This window comes from Ipomoea triloba, chromosome 4 (genome assembly GCF_003576645.1).
Source record: "Ipomoea triloba cultivar NCNSP0323 chromosome 4, ASM357664v1".
Classification (NCBI taxonomy): domain Eukaryota; kingdom Viridiplantae; phylum Streptophyta; class Magnoliopsida; order Solanales; family Convolvulaceae; genus Ipomoea; species Ipomoea triloba.
Genome location: NC_044919.1, coordinates 33,756,851 through 33,764,664, shown reverse-complemented (window position 1 = coordinate 33,764,664; position 7,814 = coordinate 33,756,851). Strand labels below are relative to the sequence as shown.

The window sequence follows — 7,814 nt, the reverse complement described above, 5'->3', positions numbered from 1 at the left end:
CCATGCATTATTCTCATTATGCGCATTAAGGGAGGAGCCGTATGAGGTGAAAATCTCATGTACGGTTCTGGATTGATTAAATCATTCACTCCATAGTATAGTCTGATAGATCTTTTGACGAACTGATTAATCGGACGAGAATAAAGATAGAGTCCTGTTCTACATGTCAATACCGGCAACAATGAAATTTTTAGTAAGAGGAAAATCCGTCGACTTTAAAAATCGTGAGGGTTCAAGTCCCTCTATCCCCAAAAGCCTAGTGGACTCCCCAACTTTTTATCCCATCCTGTTTTTCATTCTCATTGGCGGTTCAAAATTCCTTATCTTTCTCATTCACTCTATTCTTTTACAAATGGATCTGAGCGGAAATGGCTTTTTCTTATCACACGCCTTGTGATGGATATTTGATACACGTACAAATGACCATCTTTGAGTTTGAGCAAGGAATCCCCATTTGAATGATTCACAATCAATATACTTACTCATACTGAAACTTACAAAGTCATCTTTTTGAAGATCGAAGAAATTCCGGGACTTGGATAAAACTTTGTAATCCGCTTTTGTTCTTTTAATTGACATAGACCCCAGCATCTAATAAAATTAGGATGCTACGTTGGGAATGGTCGGGATAGCTCAGCTGGTAGAGCAGAGGACTGAAAATCCTCGTGTCACCAGTTCAAATCTGGTTCCTGGCACATGATGAATTTTTAGGAGTCTCTCTTCTCTATAATCTTTCTAAATCAATTGATATGAATCGACATACATATTCGTTGAATCAAATACATATCCTTTCGGCGAGATAGACCCCATCCGTGTTATAGATGGGTAAAGTTTATTAAGATTCTATACTCCTCTTTTTTTCTTTTCTTCTCGTTCAATTTTAATACATCATATTCATATAGATTCGATTCTAAAGGTTAATAATTGGTTGTTGAAAAGCTCAAAGGGTGAATCCGGGGGGTTGAAATAGATAAAGAGTCCACAAATAACAAATAAATAGAATTAGAATCCGAGACCTTTTCTTTTTTTTTTTGATTTTCCTTCATATTTGAGTTCTTCATTCCCCCTACATGACTTTCTCGAACCCGTCTAAGTAATGTGCGCAGTACAAAGTTCATGATGCAGAACTCTTTTGGTTCATCCTATTGGTTGGCTCATTCGAACTAAGTATCTTCCAAAGAAATGTTCTGCTCTAGATTAACCAGGTCTCATTTTGGGAATTCTTGATAGGATAGGCTAACAAAAAAGGATTCATTGGAATTCTCNCTAAACGATTTATGCTAATGAAAATGAAAAGCTCGTGAAAGTAACGAGAGGAAAAATGCTCGTGAAAGTAACAAGAGAAAAACACAATAATAGAGAAAATAAAAAGTGGGTAAAGTCAAAGTTGGGAGTTCAAGACTACCAACACAAACCCCAATACCTACCTACTATTATTTTATTCAAAGGAAGAGAAAACGGAAGAGGAAGATCTGTGACGGTGGTTGGAGGCGGATAGAACTGCGACGGTGGTCGGGGCGGAAGAAGAGCGAGAGCAAACATAAAAGGTGATCAAAACCGCCGGCTCAAAGCTCCATTAGAGCTCCGGCCGGAGGCCGGCGGTGGAAGCGGAAGTTGAGCAGTAGAGGAAGGCGTTTGGTTTTAGAGGGAGAAGTGAGGTAGCATTAGGGTTTTCTTAGGTTTTAATTTTAGATTGGTTTACTACATTATTTTTGGGTTTATTTGTTAAAATCTGGCACTCAAACTGTCAAACACCTAATTTTTGATTGTATATAGAAAAGTATTTGTTCCAATGCTAAAATACCAGTAAATTTAAACATACAAAAAGTTATCGTGAACTAATTAATTAATCAACATTACCATGAGTTAATAAATAATTTACCTAATAATTAAAGTGGAAACAAAACTTGATTACAATGACGCATGATTAAATAAGGAATGTAGTATTTGGGGCAGGATGACATTTACATTATATCGTAGTAGTACATTAAGGTTGAGGCTAAAAAACCAAGAATATTATTAGTGGGGTTGTGAGTGCATGGATTGGAAGTCAAATAAAGATAAATATTGAGCTATAAATGCAGAAACACAGACAAAGACACATGCCCATTCTGGTTTCCTCTACTGTATGTAAAGCAAGTAGTGGAATTCTGAGCTAATAATAATAATAATTCATCACATGCAGCATCTCTATCCAAATATTACTCCTTTTATAATTTACACTCCATGTGCATACACAGCTCACTCTCCATCCCTGTAGGCCCCCTTTTATCCTCTAAGTTTTAAACCCGCAGCCACGACTCAAGAGTGATGAGTACTAGATAAATTTTATTTTGTGACCTAACAACATAGGATCACACAAGGGTAAATCCGGTCTAAGTTATCCCTTAACTGGTAAATAATTATAAGGAGGTAGACCAATTTACGTTGCATATAGCTGACCAACCTAAACTAAGAAGGTCAATAAATCATTCTTGTTGAGAGTTAAACGGTTACCAAGTCAACAACATGACTAATTTGGTTAGATTGTCCTATCTATACTTTTTTCTGAGTCTTTGATAAGATTCAAACTTATCATGTATTTTGTGGTTAAACTTATTTTAAGTTGATTAGGATTAACCAGTTGAGTTGAACTCGAGACTTTTGAATTAAGCAGGCAAAAGGGAGCAGTAACGGTCCACAAGAATGGTCCATCCCTACACATACAGCAGCAACGTAACAAGAAAACCAAACGCAGGGGGTAGGTACATACTAACGTTATTATTGTTGGTAGCGCCATATTTATTTGCCATCACTCTCCTCGATGTTCATGTTCCTTATTGGGACACGACAAAGCAAATGCCAAGGTGGTATCTATCTCTCCCATCATCTACTAAAAACAATTAATTTTTAGCATCTTCACTGTAAAATATTACACCGTAAAAAGACTACTTTTGTAGCAATGGAGTGAAGTTACAATGAAGGTTATATTATTTATCCTTAATTAATTAGTTGGGAGAAAACATGATTATTACTAAATGACGAGGGTATTAATGAAGAGCATAATTAGGGTGTAAGATATTAGGTTGATGAGATGATGATTGAGGAAGATGGTCATTATTGAAGTAATCTCAGAAAAGGTAAAATGGTTCGTGATGTTAAGTTAAAGAGTATATGGATGAGTGTGGTTGAACGCATACATCACAATCACAATCATATGGATGGGTGGCCCACTGCATGCATACACTCATTTGAAAACTCGAACAACCTGGCGTAACGTACAATGTCCATAGCAACCACCGTTTTCATAATTATGTGGACCTGATTGATTAGACAATTAATTTGATAACTATAAAAGCGTCCGTGAAGTTTTTTCGCGGTTATTGAGGAATTTTTGTAAGTGTAATTAGGAAAGAGAATATGGGGAGAAGAAAAAAAAAGAAAAAGAAAAAAGAAAATAATAACAAAGCCTGACAGTTTATTAAAAAAAAAATTAAAAAGTAAAGCAAAAGTCAGAGGGGCCGCAGCCACTCTGACTCGCCCAGAACACGCGCCCGCTTGGGGCTGGAAGTGCGCCAAACACGCACTTCCCTGGTCTATTTATTTATTTTATTTTATTTTTTTTAATTTTCTGACATGAACCCTTAACTAGCAGAATGAATCTTTCTCCTCAAAATTACTTCCACATCCGTTCAAGTTTATTTTAGCAAGTTTATTGGCTGACATGATCCAAGCATTATACATTGCTGTGGATGCTCTAAGTATTCTAATAAATTATTTCTTAATCTTCTTAGTTTAAGCTCATAAATTTTAGACAATTTAAATTAATTTATATTTATGATTTTTAGTTGATTTGGGTTAGAATGCAAATTTTACTTACAATGCATATTTAAATAGTCACTGCACAATTTTCAGTAAACGTATAATTAGGTTGGGGATACTAATCAAGTTTTGCATATAACAAAACGCCATGGAGTAATGATTCTAATGATTAATTTTATTAACTTGTTATGATGAGAGATCTTGTCCCAAAAGAACAAAATAGTTATGATGAGATAAATTAATTATGGTATCATAAAAATTTGATTTGGAAAAGTTAAAGATACGAAGTACTTTTTTAAGTGTATTTAGAATTTTTATTTTGAGACACACTGATTAATTTTCTCACACAGACACATAGGTATCTTTAACGGGCGAAATAATTTATTTGGATAAAAATTATACATACTTTTATTTTGTTGATTGGTGTATTGGAATACGTGGTGGGTTAGAGGCTAAAGACAGGTTGCAAAATGCAAGCTAAGTTGTCTTGTTTTAGAGCAGTTGTTGTTGGGGGCTAAAGCTTATCGTATCATCCTATAAATAAACCTAGTTTTGATGAAGTCAATCCGTTAAGCTAAGTTTCCTTAACGCATACGCCATGCCCAACTATGACAGCTTCCACTAAGATAATGAAATATTCAACCACAAACAGTTAGCAATTTGGCATTTTTTTTTATTAGGGCCCCTTTGTTGACAGATATCTACTCGGTTTAATTAATTTAATTGTTTTATTCGTAGAATTATTAATTAGTTATCACCTAATCCTATATCCTATGTGTTTGGCGGAAATTCAATGTACTATAAAGCATAGGGTGATGATGTGCACGGGTGTGGATAGAAATTTTGATGTTTATAGGCTAAGTGCAATCCTTAGTACATTTTTTATGATTTTTGTCAGGACAATTAGGAAATAGAAAGGAGAGGGAAAAACGGAAAAAAAAAATAAATAAATAAAATTTAAAAATAAGCTTACAGATTTGTTATTGTGCTAAAAATCACCAAAAAATTCTTATTGGGTTCCTCTAATAAATTTCTATTGAAAGAGTAATGAACTTTGCACGTAATTATCATTTTTATTTTTGAGTAGAATAATCATAATGCAACATCTTTGTACACAATCATAACACTAATAACCTCACCACGAAACATTGAGCAATCTACCATAAACTTCTCCTATACTAAGAAATAGGGTTTTGAATAATAAAACTGGGACGTGACTTCTTGGTGATAGTTTAGAAGGTTAAACATGGTAATAATGTAAGATAGTGATGTCAAGTAGATTGTGTTGTGCTGATCGATCTGATCCATGCCCACAATTCTCAAGTCGTGCTGACATAACCCACATTAGAATGTGAATTGTGTCAGCTCACCTCACATTTTTAAATAGTCAGGCTAAATTAGTCTAACTTGACTCAACCTATGTAACATTTTGAGTTACGTAGTACACCATTATGGGAGGGATTAAAATTGTCTAGCTAGACACATCCACAAAGAATTAAACTTAGGCCCAATGCAAATTATATGGCGATCACACACAATCACTCCCATTCAAGATTACAAAATTTTCAGATTCCTCTTGATAAAGCCTAGACTCGTTAATTTTGGTTGATGTTGTAGAGTAGTAGGCGTTGCTAATAGCTCTACCCAAATTCCTATAATATCTCCCTTGTCTTTGGCTTTCTTTTCCATAAAATTAAAGTCATCAATCACAATAGCATATTGATAACTGAATGGAGAAAATCTCTAGTCTCTAGTGTCTAGCAATATATAAGTGGTAACATGGGTGCATGCTTATGTCACTGCAAGTTCCAGTTCACAAATAAAAAAGTGGACAAAAAATAATGCTCTATAGTCTATCCTATTATGTTTAAACATTGGAATTGAATGAACAATACGACATTGCCACCATTATCTTTACATATTAGAAAGCCGTCCATACATCATATATACTTTGGCACTGAATGAAACAGATAAGTATGACAACTTTCCTCTCCTTTCATGATTGTGGAGTTGTATTTGATCAGGCCAATGAATTCATAAATTAATATAATACAACTTTAATTTAGTCTATACCATTAATCATGCTTTAATTTTTATGTCAACTGTAATTAAATATTATTGTATGTTGATTGGTGAATCAAAAGGAGTGGAGTAAATATTTCCAAAATATTTTTTTCTCTTTAAAAAAAATGATTCGCAGTCAATAAATAGATTTAATTAGTTGTGTCTTGATCAGGAATCTTCGCACCAAAACACAAGATCTGTTTTTAATACACCAAAACACAACATTTAATTAACACCAAAAAGAAGAAATTTTGAATTTTTGCCGCATAATTGATACCTCCTAACCAGATTTACTTATAGAAGATTAAATTTGTATCAAAATCAATAAGCAGAGAATCAGGTTGAATATAAAAATTCTAACAACAGTCAGTAGATTTTTTAAATTAATTAACCCTTTACGTGTATGTGGATAAAATTGTCACAAGCTAGATACCAACTTTTGGCTTTAAATTATTAAAATTTATATACAATTGTTACTATACATCATCAAGTTTTAACTTTATTTTAACATTAAATATTTCTATAAAACATAATAGTAATAGTATCAAATCACAAGGTATGTGGTGAGTTGGTGCCTCTTGTTACTGATAACATAAGAGAAACCTCATCAGTGAGGCTTTTGGGTTGGTTTGAGGGTAGAGGAAAGAGGAAAATAATCCGGCAACAACAAAATTTTAAAAATAATAAGTATGTATTTACGCGCCAACTAGGTGCATCAGATGCACCCAACGTGAATGCTATATGCTTTTTTCGAATTAATGAGCCCCGGCCAAAAACCAATGCTTACTATATAAAAAAATCCAACAAAAATCACTTATCCCATTTGTTAACAACCTCCCCTCAAACTTTTTAGTATGCAAAAGCTACCCAAAAATTACAAATATGGTTGCTCTAACATTATAACACTATGTTAAGAAAAAAAAAATCCAAAATTGGGGATAACCATAACAAAGTTGATTAGGCTATTGAATTGATAACTACAAGTTTACAAATTCGTCTCTCTACAAAAGTGGCTTGTTTGCCTTTTAAGATTGAGCCAGTTGTACACCATTAGAGCATTAAATAATGAATGTTGATTTTCCTCGTCATAGAAAATAAATTTGACTTAAAACGAATTACTAAGTGTGTAAAATATAATTATTGTGCAACAAAAAACAACAAATTTAATCTTATTAACACTTTTTTTTTTTTTTGGATTAACACTTTTTAAATTAATCCTGTAGCATAAAATTTTTCGACCAAAAACAAAAACATATCAGAATTTGAGTGCAGTTTTAAGCTTTTGAGACTGTCTGTCACCTCATGTGCTTATGGGTATGGGAATGGGAATTATTCAACCTTTTGACAACACTTTAAACGCTTAGCAGCCACTCCAAAATTACCTTTTCAGACACTCTTTCTTAACCTTTTACCAAATGTTTCTGTTTCATATTTTTCATGCCTCCCCTACTTCCAACTTTGCCCTCCCTCCAACCTTCTACCTAAAATATAAAACTACACTATAGTAACTTTTCTGTATCATATTCTAATATTCTCTAGCATCTAATATGATCATGAGAAAGGGATGATCAATTTACATATCTTGAATGCTCAACTACCATACGTTAACCTTGTAATAACTGAGGTCAATCTTATACACGCATGTATATACAATGTTGCACTTAGTTATATAATTTCATAAATATTATACTTAAACGAAAACTTATAACAACTATCTGAGAATGCGCATAGGGTAAATATTGTCTTTTGATCCCAAACAGCAAGAGATTACAAGAATGTAAATCAGTTTATGTTATATCTAACCAGTCAAATCAAAAAGGTCAATAAGTAATTTTTGTTAAGAGTGTAACTTACAATTTTATGATTAGTAGTTAATAGCTTGACCTAACTTGGCTGGGATTGCTTTAAAGTCAATCTTCTCAAAGGTCAAAATAGACATTTTCCATCAG

The 7,814-nt window shown here is 33.3% G+C and overlaps 1 non-coding gene across 1 annotated transcript; it reads left to right on the top strand.

Annotated features, from left to right (window-relative positions):
• Positions 1–622: 622 nt before the first annotated feature.
• TRNAF-GAA lies at positions 623–695 on the top strand. Its single transcript has one exon. It is a non-coding gene; the product is annotated as a tRNA-Phe (tRNA).
• The last annotated feature ends 7,119 nt before the right edge of the window (positions 696–7,814 follow it).